The sequence below is a fragment of the Equus caballus genome, chromosome 19 (assembly GCF_041296265.1).
Source record: "Equus caballus isolate H_3958 breed thoroughbred chromosome 19, TB-T2T, whole genome shotgun sequence".
NCBI classification, from domain to species: domain Eukaryota; kingdom Metazoa; phylum Chordata; class Mammalia; order Perissodactyla; family Equidae; genus Equus; species Equus caballus.
Window position 1 is genome coordinate 54,822,650 of NC_091702.1, and position 17,550 is coordinate 54,840,199.

The 17,550-nt window shown below is 48.2% G+C and overlaps 1 protein-coding gene and 1 long non-coding RNA gene across 14 annotated transcripts in view; one reads left to right on the forward strand and one right to left on the reverse strand.

Moving 5' to 3' along the window:
- Nucleotides 1–9,454, reverse strand: part of BOC (BOC cell adhesion associated, oncogene regulated) — a 71,484-nt gene extending 62,030 nt beyond the window's left edge. For 5 of the 12 annotated variants that reach the window (XM_023623774.2, XM_023623770.2, XM_023623772.2 and 2 more), the window contains exons 1-2: nt 9,316–9,454; nt 5,110–5,201 (exon numbers count right to left, since the gene is read on the reverse strand). The gene's annotated coding sequence lies outside the window, so the exon portion shown is untranslated. Of the gene's footprint in view, nt 1–2,642; nt 2,789–4,968; nt 5,202–8,914; nt 9,152–9,315 lie in introns of those variants that run through there. The other 7 variants (XM_070243825.1, XM_070243819.1, XM_070243823.1 and 4 more) reach the window with 4 other exon arrangements.
- LOC111769095 (uncharacterized) lies at nt 9,169–13,891 on the forward strand. Of its 2 annotated transcripts, none has more exons than XR_002801858.2 (3): nt 9,169–9,495; nt 11,428–11,559; nt 13,648–13,891. It is a non-coding gene; the product is annotated as an uncharacterized lncRNA (long non-coding RNA). The 2 variants fall into 2 exon arrangements; XR_002801857.2 differs by having other exon boundaries at nt 9,358–9,495; nt 11,485–11,559.
- Nucleotides 13,892–17,550: the final 3,659 nt, after the last annotated feature.

Consider the following 17,550-nt stretch of genomic DNA (forward strand, 5'->3'; position numbering starts at 1 on the left):
ATGACTCCCAGGTGTTTGGTCTAACTGATAGAATGGAAGATGCTGAATTAGGGGAGAAGCAGAGGAGAAGGCTGGGTGGGAATTCTCTTCCCAGGGACCAGGCCCGAGGACTGGTACCTACGGGTGCACCTGGGGCAGGGCCTGGCCCCATGGTGGGCTCCTCTCTCTCCCCTTCTTCCCATTCTTTCATCTCTACAGAGCCCTGAGCCAGTGGGTGTTCCATCACTGCAGGCTTCCACCTGCTCACCCTTCTAGCTGCCCAATCTACAGCAACGCTCCTTTCATTCTGTTCCACTTTCCTTTCCTAATAACAGCCGCCTTCTACTGAATGCTCACAATGCATTTCACCTGCTTTATAAGCGGTGTCTTGCTTCCTCTTTGCAACAACCTTAAGACACTGGGGTCTCAGAGTTTAGGTAACTAGCCCAGGGGCATACTCCAGACCTGCCTCGTTCCAAAGCCTGCCCTTAACCAGGATGCCACATGGTCTCCAACCTAGAAGTGGCCCCAGACATACTGCTCCCTTCTGCAACAACCATCTTACTCCGACATTTCAATCTTTTCGAGTAAGATTCACTCCAGATTTCCATCCTCTCAGATGGGATCCCCCAGACACTCCTCAGACTCCTCTGTTCCTTCCTCTCTCAGGAAGAATGCTGACCAGCATCCTCCTGCCATGAGATCTCTTCCTCTCCCAACCCCTGCAGGACCCCAAGACACTTCACTGCCTCATCCTGCAAGAGAAGGAAAGGCAGCTTTTCCAGAGAGATCCAGAACGGTTTCTGGCTATAGGACCAAACCACTTCCCATGCAGGCCCCTGCCCTTAGGAAACAGAAACAACCACAGAAGCAGATGCAGCCCTTGTGAGCTGACTCTGACCTCTGGCCAGTCCAGGATGTCTTCTCTCCGAAACTCATCTTGGGTGAGCACAGATGCCAGAGGCCTTGGGCTTTGAGGTGAGTAGGAACGTTTTGAATCAAAAGTGTTCCCTCGTGCCATCTTAGAGCATCCTCATAGTGCTCTCAGAAGGCAGCTTGCGAGGACAGGGAAACAAAGGCACCGAGAGTTTCCATGACTCCCTGTCGGGTACCCAACTAGTTATTCAGATAATTATATCTTAAACCCCAGTGTCTCCCTTACCCCCCAACCCCCAACTCAGAATATCCTGGCTTTAGGCTTTCCATGTTAAAGAAAACGAGAAACTGAGGGCAAGTACATGTCCTCCGCAGAAGTCTCCAGCACTCCCCGCAGCCAGCAGGGAGAGGTCTGGCTCGCTGTCTGCAGGTAACTGCCTGCAGAATTCTTTCTGCCTGCTGCCCTGTGAGTATTTGCCTGGAAGGTACCATCTCCTGTCAGTTACCTGTCTGTCAAAGCTGCTGCTTCCTTCCCCAGGGTATTTTTCTGTACAAGCTGCCACTTCTCCTGACCAGTAAAAGGATCTGCTGGGCCAAACACCTTCTCCCCCTCACCCCACCGAGGCCACAGAGGACCTGCTTGATCAGACTTGCAGAGACTCGAGGAGGAAATGGATTCAGCTGGCATCTACAGTGGAAGCAGAGATTCAGACAGCCAATTCAGATGATGTCCCAGCAGGGAGAAAAGTCAGGAGACATGTTCTGAGATGAGACCCAAGATGGAGGTGGAGTTTAGCACGACCTGCAAAGTCTGACACCAGCTGGGCCACAGAGCCTGGCTGCCCTCATGCTGCTGCTGCTGAGCCAGCCAAACCTCCCAGTTGTGGTCCCAGTTTTCAATTTGTGTCTCTCAAGGCAAGTCTCATAAAGGCCCCCACCTGCCCCTTACACTTTGTTAGTTGCAAAAGAAACAGCTCCCCCAAGCTAGGGGGCCTCTGCTTTGGGGGAGAGAATTGTCTGGGCTTTTTTCTTTTTTCTGTGAAGCCTGAGTTTTGGAGCCAGCAGCCCCGCAATGAAATCTTGGCTCTGCCAGTTCCCAGCTGTGAGACCAGAACAAGTCACTACAATTATTTAAGCTTCAGCTCCCTTATCTGCAGGACAGGCTCCCGATGCCCATCTTCACAGGATTACTGGGGGGCTCTGGGGACAACGCTTGTAGTGCTTAGTGCAGGACGTGGCACACAGTAGGTGCTCACTAAATGGCAGCTATCATTCTCCACATCACCAGAAGGACAACGGAGGCAGGCGGTGCTGCTTCACTGGCACTGGGATTTGCCAATCGCGGCCTGCCCTCCAGGTCCACGGCTGATTCCCTGAGTGATGGAGTGAGAATAATAATTCTTCCCTCCTGTGATCAAGGGTACCTGCTGCTCGCGTGTGCCCACCCTTGCCACATACATGCAAGGCTTCGTTTGTAAAATCAGGGGGACAGGAATGAACTCCATCACAATACTGCCTTCAGCAACCTGTTCCTTGCTTTTTATCCCTACTCAAGACCTTTGTGGTGTTTCAGTGACAGTGGATTGATTGCCAACCTTCTCATTCCCCTTTGGGCAGGAGGGCTGAGCTCCCCCACCCCTCCTCTCTCCTTTGTCAAAGACCACCCAGCGAAATTCGCTGGCAAGCTGCCACCGTCCAGACAGGCGAAAGGCAGCCCTAACTACCCAGCCTCCAGCTCTGCAACAGAAGGCTACAGAACGGAGAGCACCTGACTGTGGGGCTTCTACCTGGAGCCAAAGCCTCCTTCACGAGGGCAGACCACCGGTGGTGTCAAGGAGGGGTTGCAGGTGACTGCTTCGAAGGCCCGCACGTTGGAAGAGCTGCTGGAATCTCACTGTTGGCTGTAACAGCTGATTTTTATGGAACTTGTTCACTACAAAACATCCATTCATAATGACAGAGGTAAACAGCCATGAATTTCCATCACTTTATGTGGTCTCACTTGCAAAAAGAGGGCGTTGTGCTGACTGATTGCATTACGAAATCCCCTCACGTGGGCACAGGTATGTAAAAAGGAAGAGCTACCTGACACCACCGTGGGCTGATAGCCATTAGAAAGACAGCAGAAAGAGAGGCAAGTGGGGAAGGTGATCTGTGAAACAATTAAGAGCAGCCTCTGCTTTCACAGAAAACTAATAAACCCAGAAACCCCCAATTTTCCTCTCCAATTAACTGTGACCCATACCTAATAAAACTGCTGGGATTGTAATGTTAGGTAAGTTCAGACTAGTAAAGGAGCTTGGCTGGGACTAATCTGGAAAAATATTGGCAGGACCAGGGTGGGGGAGGGCTCTCCTCAGGAGTCCAATTCCAGCCCAGCGTGGGGCACCTCCAGGCCAGCGGATCCACACACCCTCCTCCTCTTACCTGCAGCTCCCATCCTGCGCCAACGTCAGCTCTCAGCAGTGAAGGAGGGTCTCGGGCAACTGGAGAGCCCAGCCTCTTTCTCCTGTCCCTAAAATAAATGTCCCCCCACTTGCTACTCTGAGAATGATGCCAGGGCCAAGCAAATCTACCCCAGACAGTAGAACAAAGGGCAAATGGAACTGAAAGGTAAGATGCTGAATTCAGGCATGTGTTTCTAGAATTCTCAGCTAAAGTGTGACACAGATGAGAAACAAAAAAAAAAATCACACATTTGTCCTTTTTCCCCTGAAAGCTATTCAGTAACTGGTTTTAGAAACTTGTCTAAGGGGCCCGGCCCAATGGCCGAGTAGTTAAGCTCGCACACTTCTCTTCGGCAGCCCCAGGTTTCGCCGGTTCGGATCCTGGGCATAGACATGGCACCGCTCATCAGGCCACGCTGAGGCAGTGTCCCACACAGCACCACCAGAGGCGTCTACAACTAGAATATACAACTATGTACTGGGGAGCTTTGGGGAGAAGAAGAAGAAAAAATAAGATTGGCAACAGACGTAAGCTGAAGAGCCAATCTTTAAAAAAATAAAAAAGAAACTTGTCTAAGACTCACACTTCTGAGATTCTGTATTCAATGCAGAGATTCCAGCTTTTAACTTTCCTAAAATTAAAAAACTATCCTGATCTTGACATCTCCTCTCTGAAGAATACTTCAGCCTATTGTCCACTGAGGAAAAGCAAGTTTTCAGGAGAAAATAATGAACTCCACACCAGAGCAGAGGTAAAAGAACATTTCAGTACAGCCAGTCCCAACTCTGCCTCCAAGACTTGGCCTGAGGGACTGCCCCTGCCCCCTCAAGGAGCCTTTCTTAACTGGCCCGGTCCGAGGACTTGGACATGAGAGGGTGTATCACAGCGCTCCGCGTTTCCTTTCCTCAGTAATGGAATTCTGGATGGCGTGCGCTCTGGTATTGATCCCTGGCGCATACCAGGTCCTCAAGAAAAGCTTGTTGAAAGGATGCAGGCTCCAACCTACATGTGTCATCACCCTCATCTTGTCCAATGCTGTCCAAACTCATTTTGGAGAAGAATAAATATTCCTTTGCCATACTTTCTGCTGCTCGGCTCCTTTTGGGTTATTTTTTATTCAACCCTACCTACCCAGGCCATATTATCTACTTTCCTGTTCCTAACCAGGAGAACTAGTTGAGACTTTCCTCAACATTTTCTCTGGCAACTGAGTTAAGTTGACTGTGTATTATTGGCTCTCATCTTTCTCCTATGATTTCCTCTTACTGCCCAATAATCCTGTCCCAAACATCAAAGGCCTTCTTTGAAGATAAGGCCAAATTCACTACTAGGAAAAGAGAAATTATTTCCTAACTTCATTTCAGAAGATCGGACAACGCAGAGTCCCTCTGGGGTCTGTGAGATAAACACTGCCCAGCACATCAGATCACAAAGCATTCGCTGTAATACCATCAACGGAGATGTAAACACAGGGCCTTCCTCACTGAAGCCTCGGCAGGACTTCTCCACAGCAGCCTCACACTCCAAACCCCAGAGTAAATGGTTGTATCCAACATGGCGAACAGAGTTTGCCTCAAGGAAATGGGGGTTCCCGTGGCCACCTCTGGGGAAAGAGGCTACCATAGGCTCTAATGAAAAGAGTAACTGAACTGAGCTAGAACCAACCTGTTTGGTCCAGATTCCACTCAAAGCTGGACCCTTCCAATAGTAAAGGATGAGAAACACTCTATCTTCAAGTGGCGACACAAAACCTGAAGAACGACTGACTCAATGGGCCAGAGATGTTGGACTGTGGGCAGACCTCACCTGCTTCTTCTACTCCATTGCTGCCACCCTCAGACGGCGTGAGTGTTGACAAGACTTCATGGGTCATGGGTTCCAGGAAGCTGGTGCTGGGACTGAGGAAAAAGGAAAGTGTCTCATCTTTTGAACCAAATAAACAGTTCTGAAGTGTTTGCTTCTTATAAGGTGAATTGCTGTAAACCATATTAATTCCTTATTAATCCATTTTCTAAATAAGAAAACAGAGAAAAAGCAGTTTTTCTAAGATCATAGGCTTCTGTAAATCTCCAGTTATCTGACTCCTTGCTAGAAATGAAATGAACAATGGATCAAGGACAATGATTACATTGAAAACAGTCTGTTGATCTTACAAAACCATTACCCATGCATCCAGCTGTCCACTTTGATCAATATTCACCAAGTGTCTCTCACAAAGGTTATAATCAGACCTCATATGAAGTAAGGTGGGCTTACAAGGAAGAAGTCTGGGGTAGGGGTAGGGGGTAAGGCAGCAAACCAGGAGTGCACCTAGCAAAGATCAAGGGTCAGCTACCAGATGGGTCAGGCTGGAGCAGAGGGCTCCCACTGAGGGAACAGTATCATGAGGTGGGGCACAGCCACGTGGGAGGGTGAAGAAATGTGGATGGTAAACTTAGACTATTGTTAAGCTGGGTAGTGAATTGTTCGTGGGACTCATGGAGGATGCGTGGGTGCCAATAGGTAGACAGTGGGAAGTCCAGCCATGTGTCAGGAACAACTGTCAAGGGCATGAACAAGCATGGTGGAAAAGATGGTGTGGATGGGGGAATGATAAAGGGCAGGAAGGACTGGGCAAGCTGTGGGGGGTCTAACTCAGTGGCCGTGGAGGTGTGGGGATCGCTGGCTTCAGTGCTTTGAGTCAATGTGGCAGAGTCCACAGGCAGAGCCAGGGCTCCAACCCAAATTTCCTAACCCTCAGGGCAGTGCCACTTGAGATGGATCCTTGAAACCTTCCTTCCTGCATTCCTCCTCCCCCTCTGTACCCATTACCAACCCTAAGGGCTCCACGGAGGCAAAAGCCCTATTTAGGAAGGCTTTTTGTAAACAAGCATTTCTAAATTAAAAATAAACACCCTCTTGCATCCCACCCCAGCCTCAAATATTTGATTCAGTCTCATAGATGATGGAAATATTACACGTCAAGGCTCCATGTGGGAGCATCCTCAGGAGTTAGGATGTTCTCCCCAACAGCAAGGTGGTTGGATGTATCTGTTCTCAGTGAGTCTTCGGGCAAAAGTAGACATGCTTCAGGGCTGACTGACGACAAATCTATACTTTATCACAACTGTGTGAAAAGTATGTATGTACGTGGATGAACAAAAACAAGTTGTGTTACAGTTTGGAATTGTGGATAATTTTCAAAAATATTTTATTAGTAGTAGATGCTTGTGCAATAAATAAAAATTGGGAGGGGGTAGTTTGCAAAGCCACCCTTTGACTAAGAAAGTTTATTCTCCTGGGACAAGAAAGCTCCCAGCCTGAGGTGCGATGGACTATAAATGTTTGCTGAATTGAAGTATGCAGATGACAAGAAGTTTCATATGTCAAAGTAAATAGATTTCTTTTAAACGTAACAAATCACGTTCTTTCCTCTCCCTCCCAATTTCCATTCCCTTCCCCTTTCTCTTATTTTCTAAGATAGCAAGGAGGCTTGGAGTTTGGAGGAAAGAAAGTAAACTCCAAATGTATAATATCTTTTGGTGCCAGGTTAATACTTTCCCATTCAGAGGCAAGAAAGAAGCGGATAGCAATCATCTGGTACACTTGGGTCGTCTTCAGCTTCTTCCCGCGCGTTTGAAAGCACAGAGAGAAAAACCCTTTTTCATTAACCCTATCAGTGACCTCACCAAAATCTGAACCCAGAACCACTAGAGCCTGATGGAATACAGTGACCGCCAGGCTCACTTCCTGCCTCCTGGCTTAAACCCTGGGGGTCCCTGGGGAAGTCAACTGAGTTATTGCATGAGTAAGATCTCCTACTCCTTCTTAGGCCAAGGAAACCACAGACAAATTGCTGAGGAGAGCTGGGAGCCCAAACACTTGAAAGAGCCCTTCAAAGAAAGGAAAATCTCCGGGCCCATTTGAGGGATGGAAGGGAACCTAAATCAGCCTCTTATCACAAGTTGGCCAACCAATGAACACCTCAGCAGGGTCCTCTCTGTTTCCTGCCCCCACCCCTTCCCAGCTGTGGCCAAGGAACCAACCAACCATCCTGGTCTCTATCAACCTCCTTTCCCAGGTAAACCCAACGCCTGTGGCTTGGGCAATTTCTCCTGAGAAAATGTCTCTTGCAATGTTATTCTTTTGAGATCTCTTGAAAGAGGATGAAGGGATGGTGCCTGACATCTCAATTCTCAGATTTCATAGGTGTAGACAGCCTCCAGCCTCCTGAAGGGCCAAACTCTGAGTAATAAATCTACGTGCGGGCGGGCAGTGTCAGCAAAGTGGCACAATGGAGCAGCTCTTAGTTCTCTCATTTTTACCTCTTTCCATAAACTCACTCCTAAACTCCTCTGGCAGGAAGATCATAACTCCACTGCTGTTTCCACACTGCCTCTGTCCCACTGACCCCAAGGTGCTTCAAGATTACCATGGGAACCTTCTGGGTTTCAATTATGAGACCATTAAAAAGTGCCAATTATAAGACCTCAGAAATTTTCCTGGGAAACCTGTTACACACTTCAAAATGGCCAAGCTCTTGCCTCAGATTCACTTTAAGTTCAGAAAACAGGTCACCCAGATGTATGGGCCCCCCAGTCTCCCCCCCCTCAGCCCAACAAGTCCCTGTTTTAATATGGCCCATGCTGCCCTTGAGAAAATGGATTGATTTATTGGCTGTAACCAGAGGGATGAAAAAACCATCACAGAGCGGGGCTGCCTGTTTAGTGCCCAGTTGTGGAATAAATCAGAAATGTTGGCACAATCAATAATTTCAAAAATTACAATTCATTCAATGGCTGATGTTTGCAAAGCTCTGAGCAACAAAGAACTAGGTGACAAACGTGAGCTGGGTACAGGACACTTGGAGGGGGCACAAGCGCCTGAATCCAAAATATACCTTTCACTCCATCCACGCAAAGAGGTGATCTGTGGGTCAAAAACTTCTGCGAACCCATTTGAACTTGCTGCGGAGGGATGGGGAGGCAGAACACCCCACCACACCCAGCAAGTGCCTGTTTAGGATCGCTGGTGTGCGGTTTGGGTATTCTTAGCTCTACTGCCACATCTCTGGAGGAACACAACAACCTTTCAAGTAACTCTGCCACTGCCACCCCGTCCCCAAAACACAACGGAACAAAACCAATCCTCAGGGCTCCTCCTCCACGATCCGCCTGCCTCCCACCCCTCAAAATTCTCCTGTCACCTGGAAAAGCAAAGCAGCACTGGGCATCCTGAAAGTTAAGCAGGCCCTTCCCAACGCCAGCAGGAAATTCTTCCCGGGTTCCTTGCCCCTCCCCACAGCCCCTTCCCACTTGTTCCAGGGTTCATTTCCCCACCTTCTCAGTTACACAAACAAAACCACCAAGAGCACGACCCCAGGAGGACGCCGCACGCGCGAACACGCACACGCAAGCACACACTCACACACACTCTCTCTCTCTCTCTCTCTCTTTCTCTCACCGCTGCCCCAACCCCAGACACCTCTGGACACCCCTCTTCAGCCCCGCCGCTTCCACCCCTTCCACCCCTTCCAGCCAGGGATGCTCTTCTGGGGCTGTTTCGCTCCGGTTCCTCTCCGTCCCTAGATTTAGTCTTTTCCTTGTAAAACGCCAACACGATAAACCCTCACCCCCGAAGAGGCCGAAAGGGTGCTGTGTCTGTGCCGACACCCGTGCGGGCTTCTGCCCACGGCCCGGAGCCGGAGCACTGGTGTCAACCTTCGGGGGCAAGTCTGGGAGGCTGTCTGGGCCCTTCTTCCCCCCGAGAAGCTTCCGGGAACCGGGCCGGACCTCGCCGGCAGGCCGGGAGATGCGGTGCCCCGGGGGGCCGGCTGCCCGCCGCGTCCCCGTTCTGCGCCCCGCGCCCCGCTCGCCCCGAGCGCTCGGCCCCGCTCCGCCCGCGCGGCCCACCGGCCACCCGCCGGCGCTTCCCCGGCATCGCCCGGCCTGCGGCCGCCCCCCGCCCGCCCCAAACCAACAAATAAACACAACTTTTTATGAAAAGAAAACAAACTTCAGCGACGTGACTCACCTCTGGGGCAGCCGGCTCCCGGGCAGGGCGAGCCGGGGCCCGGGGGCCAGCGTGGTGGGCGCGGAGAGAGCCACACAGCCCCGCGCCGCACGGACACACAACCCGCCCAGTGACACCCGGGGACACACCAAACGGGAGACGGGCCGCAGCGGGAGCAACAAAGGAGCCCGGGCCGAGAAGGTGCCGGCCGGGGAGGGAGGGCGCGTGGGGCTGCGGCGGGCGCGTGTGTGTGAGTGTGAGTGTGAGTGTGCGTGTGCGTGTGCGCGCGGCGGCTGACACCGGCGGGCCGGGCTCAGGGTCCCCGCGGCAGGAAGCGGGGGCCGCGGCGGCGGCGGCAGCAGGAGGACAAGGCAGGGGACGCCGCGCCCGGCGCACCCGGTCCCTCCATATGGAAGAAGCTTTTTTGGATGACTGAACTCGCAAACAATTCCTTCTTTTGCTTCTCTTGCCTAGGAGCCTCCCATTGCCGCGCGAGGCGGGGAGGAGGGGAGCAGAGGAGGCGGGGAGGAGGGGGAGGAGCGAAGTGGAGCAAAGAAAAAGTCTTGGAAAGGAAGCTGGAAAAGAAAAAAACAGTCCCCCAAACTCCGATTTTCTCCTAACGCCCATTTTCTTTCTGTTGCGCCTTAGTCCCGCGCTCTCCCCAACTTCTCTTTCTTTCCGGCTCCAAAAACAATGTCCTCTGCCTTTCTCCCACACCCACGGCACCCCTGAACCCCTATTTTCTCTGTAGCTTCCCCTCAGACCCTGCTCTCAGGCGCTGTCCTTCCCTCCTCTCGCTCAGCCTCTTCTCCCCAACCCTTCTTCTGACACCCACCTCTCAGTAGTCTCCTTCATTCTACAACTATTGGATAGATGATTAAAAACAAAGTTTCTGTTATTAAACGTGCCCCTCCCCCCCAAAAAAGTAGGGCAGCGGCTGTCGCCAAAACGATAAGGCAACCAGTCTAGGGGAGCCCCAAGGCCGCCGCCCCCGTCCCACCCGTTGGGCTGGGGAGGGAGGGTTTGCCGCGTCCTCCGTTGACAGCGCCCTGCCCTGACCTCCATTCATCATCCTAGGCTGGAGAAGGGAGGAAAGGGGTGAGAGGGGGATGGGCAAGGACGGCTAGTGGCCGCCGACGAAAGTTAGTGGCCTCCGTGGGTGCCTGTGTGTGTGAAACCCTCCCTCTGGCGCTGGGCAGAAAACATTCAGAGTCGTGGTTCTCAAACGTAAACTGCGTGGGAACCCCCTGGAGGGCTTATTAAAACACAGATTGCAGGGCCCAGGCCCCAGAGTTTCTGATTCCGCAGGTCTGGGGTGGGCCCGAGAATGTGCATTTCGAGTAAGTTCCCAGATGAGGCTAATGCTGCTGGTCCAGGGCCACATTTTAAAAACCACTCTTGGGGCCAGTCTGGTGGCACAGCGGTTAAGTGCACGAGCTCTGCTCTGGTAGCCTGGGTTCCCTGGTTCGGATCCTGGGTGCCGACCTACAAACCGCTTGTCAAGGCATGCTGTGGTAGGCGTCCCACATATAAAGTGGAGGAAGATGGGCACGGATGTTAGCTCAGGGCTAGTCTTCCTCAGCAAAAAGAGGAGGATTGGCAGCAGATGTTAGCTCGGGGCTCATCTTCTTCAAAAAATAAAAAAAGTAAAAACCAGCCTTCCCCTGTATTGAGAAGTCAAACAGGCTGAGTTGGACCTGGGTCCCTTTCTTATTCTTTGGGGATGAAACAGATTGTGAAGGGTCCCCCAGTCCATACCTTTCTATCGCAGTTGAGGAAACCAAGACTCAGAAGGACTAAGGCATTTGTTCAAAGCGAATCTCTAGTTTGTGGCAAAGCTGGAAGGCAGCTGTCCCGGGATGGGTCAGGCAGGCCAAGAGTGGGGCGGATGAAGGTGCTGTCTCCGGTCTGAGGCAGGATGGCTGCACTGGGATCAGGAAGCCTCTGTGTGACTTTGAGAAGGTTACTTAACCTTTCTGGGCCTCAATTTTGTTTTCTTTTGTTTCTCATCAGTAAAAATACACGCTTCACACTGAGTATGTGATTTTTAACTAAATCTGAATCAAAAGACATTTAAAAGGGCAACATAAACCTATTTTATTCAACATGTTGTACTATTTTTTTTTTCCTCAGACATTTGGTAATTCAGGCAGGAGCCAGTTTCTTTATTGATTTATCTGGTACTTTCAGCTTCATGCACCTGGATTCTTGGGCATGTCTCTGTGGCAAAATGGATAAAGGGGATGATTCCTTTTCAACAAGAAGGTGAGAAAGACTATGAACTCCCCCCTTTGAATTCTGCGCCTGTATTCTTTCCTCTCCAATTCCCTCCCTCCCACTTTCCTTCTGTTTTAATCTCCAGCATTCCACCACCCCCACATTCTCCAAGACCTATTTTTTCCCCATTCAATGACCATGTTAGCTTCCACCTTCTTATTGTCCTTCTGAGGCACAATTCAGGACTACAAGGCCTAGGGTCCACCCTGGGTACCAAACTCTTAATTCCTCAAGGGAACGGGCCAGCCAGCCTTCCAGTGCAGTGAAAACACTACCTCTCCCCAGAGTCCCAAGCAAAGGATGCAGCTGTCTGTTTTTCAGAGATGCCTTCCAAGACCGCTTCCATTGGCCATGCAGGATTCCAATGAGAACAGGATGCATGAAGTTCTCAGATTGCTTCTTCTATATTCTTATATACACTATTCATTGTTCAACATCTCAAAGATGTCCCTTACCCCTTCATGTTGTCTTCTTCCCAGGGCTTCCTCCTAGGACTCTCCATTCCCTCCATTCTTGCCTTTGGGTCTCGCCCTGGGCTCTAAGTCAATGAGTCAGAGCACGACAGAAAACAAAGATCACAGTCCTAACCAACGCCGTTTACCCAGGAGAAAGACCTGTGGCCTTGTACCTCCTTCCATCCCAGGCTGTTCTGTGGCTGCTCATCTTTCCCAAAGTGTTTAGACAGAATGCAGATCACAGCTGAATTGAGGGGGCTTAATTCTGCCCACTGTTGGCACCTCAAGTGTGTTTATTGTTTTTATGGCTCTTTGTATTAACATAATTGTGTTTGTTATTATTCCTCCTGTAAGAACATTGTATCTCTGAACGCTCCTCTTTGCCTGGAGCAAGTTCTTTGCTTAGTTCTGCCCTCCCGTGGCTCTTAGTTTCCCCATCCTAACAGTCCACAGCCCACTCTAGGCCCCCAGCCATCTCAGAACAGGTGGACAGAGTCTGGGCTTGTGGTCAGGTGCTTTCTGTTCTCTCTACTCTGTTCACGGTGATTTGCCTCTGGCATCTTGCTTTCTTGGGGGCTTTCTGGACATCCATCAAGGAGGAGCCATTTGGTATGGATGGTCACATTTATTACGTTGGGGGGGGCAGTCACAGGACTGTGGGTCTATATAAGTCACTCTGTCACTAAAGTTGTGTGGAGGGAACTGGAAGGAATCCCAGTGAAGGACACGAAGAGAACGGTGTCCTCAACTCAGTGTGCTGCTGACACTCTGCCTGCATCGTATAAACAGGGAACTCCTTGGTTGTGAAGGATATCTGGAGAGAATTGAGGGGAGAAAATTACCAAGATGTAGACAAAGAGAAATAGGGACTTGATAATTTTCCTTCTGTTTTAATATGAATCTGTTTTCCTGATTTTGAAATATGTTCATTGAATAAAATTTAGAAAATACAGAAAAGCACAAAGAAGGGGACTATCACCTTAAATCCACTCTCCAGGGATGACACGCTTAACAGAGTGATGTTTTTTCTAACCATTTTTCTCCCTTGTTTTTGTTTCTCATCAATACAAATACACACTTTGTCTACACAGAGTGTATGATTCTAATTGATCAGAATTAGAAGACTTTTAAAAGGCAACATAAATGGGATACCTTTATGCAGTATTTTGTACTTTTTTTCCCCTTACGCGTTTGGTAACTTAGGCAGGAGCCAGTTTCTTCATTGATTTATCTGGTTTTGCAAAATTGCTCATTGTATATACAAGTTGTCATCCCACTTTTTAAGTTTAACGTTCTAATGTGACTATTTTCTCCATGTCATTAAATCTTCTCCAACGTTCAACTTTAACAGCTGTGTACTATTCCATCAGAGAGAGACGGTTATTTATTCAACCATTCGCCTATTGTTATATATTTAGATTGTTTCCATTTTTATGATGATCATGCATCACAGTTGACTAAACATCTTGTCACAGATCTTTATTTATAATTCTGATTGTTTCCTAAGGGTGAATTCCTATGAGTAGGAGTTTGGGATCAACGGATATAACATTTTAAAGGCTTTTGGTTGGTATTGCAAAATTGTCCTCTAGCGGCTCCAATGTACGTTTTCATCTCACAGATCTCAACAACAATGAGATCATCAAACCCGAGGCCCCAAGTGGAGACTTGGTTGAATTATCCGGTTTGGATGACTGCACTGACCAGATAAAGACAACAACTGCCAAATATTCCCTACAGTGGAGACAACGCTCAAGTGGGAAGAGTTGAACAGTAATTGCTGACGATGTGAACTCAGTTGTTTTTATGATCTTATTTAACCTTTCCAACAACCCTCTAAGAAATAAGCTTTTATTGGACACCTACTGCTCACAGCCTCTGTGCTGGATTCTGCGTGTACATTTACTCTTGAATCCCCACAACAACCCTTTGCTCTAGGTTTGATTATCTCCATTTTACAGATAGGGAAAATTAAGTAACTTGCCTAAGATCGCCAACAGCTAAGTGGTGGTACTAATTCCCAAACCTGAGGTTTTTCTAGTGCAATGCGCTGTTTCCTTGCATCTGTTTCATGAGTTACAAGCTACTTAGTGGAGCAAGACAGGCATGTTTAGAAGATGCTTGAATTCTGTCAAGCCATTAAGGAATCTTTTGTGCGCTTCCAAATGACTATTTTTTCAAAGAGGCATCCAACTGCATTCAAAGAGCTAAGGTAACTTACTAATTGTAATTAATATGAGAGTCCAAGGATTGTATACCTTAAGAGAATGCAGTTCTGATGGATGAGTTAAGATTAAAGGCTAGATACTGAAATTCACAGTACCAACAGTAATTAGTAAACTGGCTTTTGTATACATTCCTATTCTCAAAGCTAGTGTTTGGATAAAGACTTTTTGTCTTGATCAGAGGAGCTAGAAATGAAATATTTGTGAATCTGACTTCCTAGTTTCAAATTCTAACTGTTGAATATAAAAAGTTTTTATTTATTAAGGCAATATCTCAATATATTTTCAAATTAAATGCAAAAAATGAATTCCTTAATTTATTATTAGGAAAATTAGCCCTCATTTGCTCTTTAGTGGGCCATTAACTAGTTACCTGAGTTGGCCTACCTCTCCATGTGGGGTATCACAGGGGCTGTGGAGAAGGAATGTGCCCAGTTGCTCTAAAATATTTGATGACTGAATGAAGAATGATGAATGAAAGTGTAAGATTGACCTCTGCAACAATTAGTAAACAATGCAAGACAGCGTGTAATTAAACTCTAAATTGCATGGTTCAGGCAGAATTACAGGTGAGCCTGGTACAATGCCATCCACTCCCTGTACAAGTTGAGCTGGCTGGGGACTGACTTCTCTAGCCCAGCGCTGCCAGCTCAGCCGTTCCCACTGGCCATGTGTCCTGTTGACTTTAAGGGACCAGTCTCCAGATCCCCTCAAGGCTGCCTACGGACAAGGGTACTCTAGCGGGAGGACGACATAAGAAAAGGGAGAATGTGGAATCAAGACAAATCTGGGTTTGGATCTAGTCTTAAACAAGCTTGTGAGCTTGGACACCCAGAATCCAAGTTTCTTCATCTGTGAAAAGTAAAAATAATATAAAGTATCTCTCTCAGTATATGGCTCTTAGTGAGTCGTGTGGTACCATATTGTTTATGGACAGCACTTCTTCTGATTGACAGTTCCCATGGCATGCCCATTGTGTGTATATATATATATATATATATATATATATTTAATATAACCTTCGGTGGACATTCCATAAATGGCAGTTATATTAGTAAAAGTTTGTGAAGCTAGGACAAAGAAATGGAAAACAGGGTAATCCAAGGCCATTTCTACAACCCATGCTGCATGCTTGATTTTGCACACTCCTTAAGTCCCAGACAAATGGAATCTGTCAATTACTCGCTGACTTCTAAGAGATTCCATTTTTTCAAGATATCAGATTATCTGAAGCAAGCACAGGCCCCATTTATTCCCACATGAAACCCCTACCTTCCTCAATTCCCTCCGTCTGTTCTCTCTCTACCCCTCTCACATGTTAGGCTGAGAAACTTGGATCATGGAGCTGCCCAGACTCCAGCTGTTTGATATTGTGCAGCTGACGGCAGCAGAGGGCAGGGGGCGAGAAACTCCAGATGAAAGCAAAAACTCAAAGAAAACTGGACCTCAGAGCTTTGATACCAAACTCAGTGGGTAACAGTCTCCGTTAAATTTGTTCAGTCAGCCATTTAAGAAGGAAGGAGTTTCTCACACAGCCCATAAGGCTTTTTAGCGATGGGATGCTTCCACGGAGGGGAATCGAGGTTCCAGGGACTGAGCAGGGCAAAACCAAATGCTAAAGCTTCGGTTGCAAACTTAGAGCCACAGAGTGTGCTGGCTTGTTTTGCTCCCAATGTAGGATTTTCCTTCTTCATAAGGTACCAGGGATTCACTGGGATTTTTGGCCAGAGCAACAGAAAGCCAGCTATGCCCCACCTTACTCCACCCCACCCCACTTCTGTGGGTTCTGGGCAGCAGCCCTCAGGGCAGAGGAGGGGAGGGCTGTTGAAAGGAAGATAGAGATGCTGGGGCTGGTGGTGTTGTGGGAGTCTCCCCACCACCTCTCCCACTCAGATTCAGAAAGCAGTTTCATCTTCTTTGCCTTCTGTTGGTTGGATTCGTCAACTAGGAAACAGAATCATTTGAGGCTTGGTGGACCCAATTTGGGAAGCGCCTTACTTATGAACCTCTGCGTGGCATGAGGAAGGATTAAGAAAATAAATCACAGAGCCCACTGATTTCCTCATAAAAAAAAAATCCATAAACCTTGTCTTATTTATCCAGGAGAGAGGGAGATGGGGTCAGTCACATCCCTACCTTACTTAAAGTTCTGTAGTGGCCCCCAGCTCCTTTGATGTAGGGGGCAAGTGCTCCCTGCTCTGGTCCAGCACACCTCTCCAGCCTGGCTCCCCAGTGGCCCATCTATCTGTATCTTGTGCTTCATCATCTCCTTGCCCTTCTCAAAACACCACACTTCCTCACGCTTCCCAGCCTGCCCAATTTCTGTCCCTCTAACTTGAAACTTTCCTTCCCTTTTGCGCTCATCTACCTGCTACTTACTCTTTAAGACTTTCCTCTAACATCACCTCCTCTAGGAACACTTGCCTGAACCTCCCCACCCCAGCTCTGGTTGTCTTCCCACAGAACTCTCTTCTTACCTTTATCTTAGCATCTATTGTGAGCATTGTAATTGTAATTGTGGGACCATCTGACTTCTCCTCTCAGCTGGAATATTCTCAAGCATAAGGTCACTCCCTAGTTCATCTTTGTACCCTCTATGTTTAGCACAATACCTGCCATAGAGTGGGTGCCCAATATAGAAATATCAAATGGATAAATGAATGAACAATTAACAAAATCAAGTATGCCTCTCCCAGCAGTTGAAGCCTAATGGGTCCATGTAGTCTGGAATGTTGACAGGATACTAATAACTGATACTGTGCCTGAGGTGCAATCAGAGTTTTGAAGCCCCAAACCAGACCCTTGTCTAAAGCAAGTGAAGACTGATTTGTCTTAGCGGCAAAGCTGGACGGTTATTACGCAGTATTTTGCTTTTGGATGCTAATGATGTGTTTGAAATGATAGCATTTGATTGACTTTTAGCTTTTTTTTCTTCTACTTTTTGAGAGGTAATTCACATGAGTTGTAAGAAATAATACAGAAAGATCGCATATACCCTTCATCCAGTTTCCCTCTAATTAGCAATATCTAGCCTCACTACAGTAAAATATCTTAATCAAAGATATCTTAACAATACTTAATCAATTGACATTGATATAATCATTGGCCTTATTCAGATTTTGCCAATTTTACCTGCACAGTCATTTGTGAGTAGTCCTAGGTTTTGAAATGATTTGTAGGTTGCTGTGTCTGTGCAGCTCAGTCCTTGAATGTCTGGCCACAATCAGCAAGAATGAGGACTGTGCCCAGCTGGCCCCATAAAGAAAGGGCTTGAGTGTCTCCCGGAGAGCTAGGGCAAC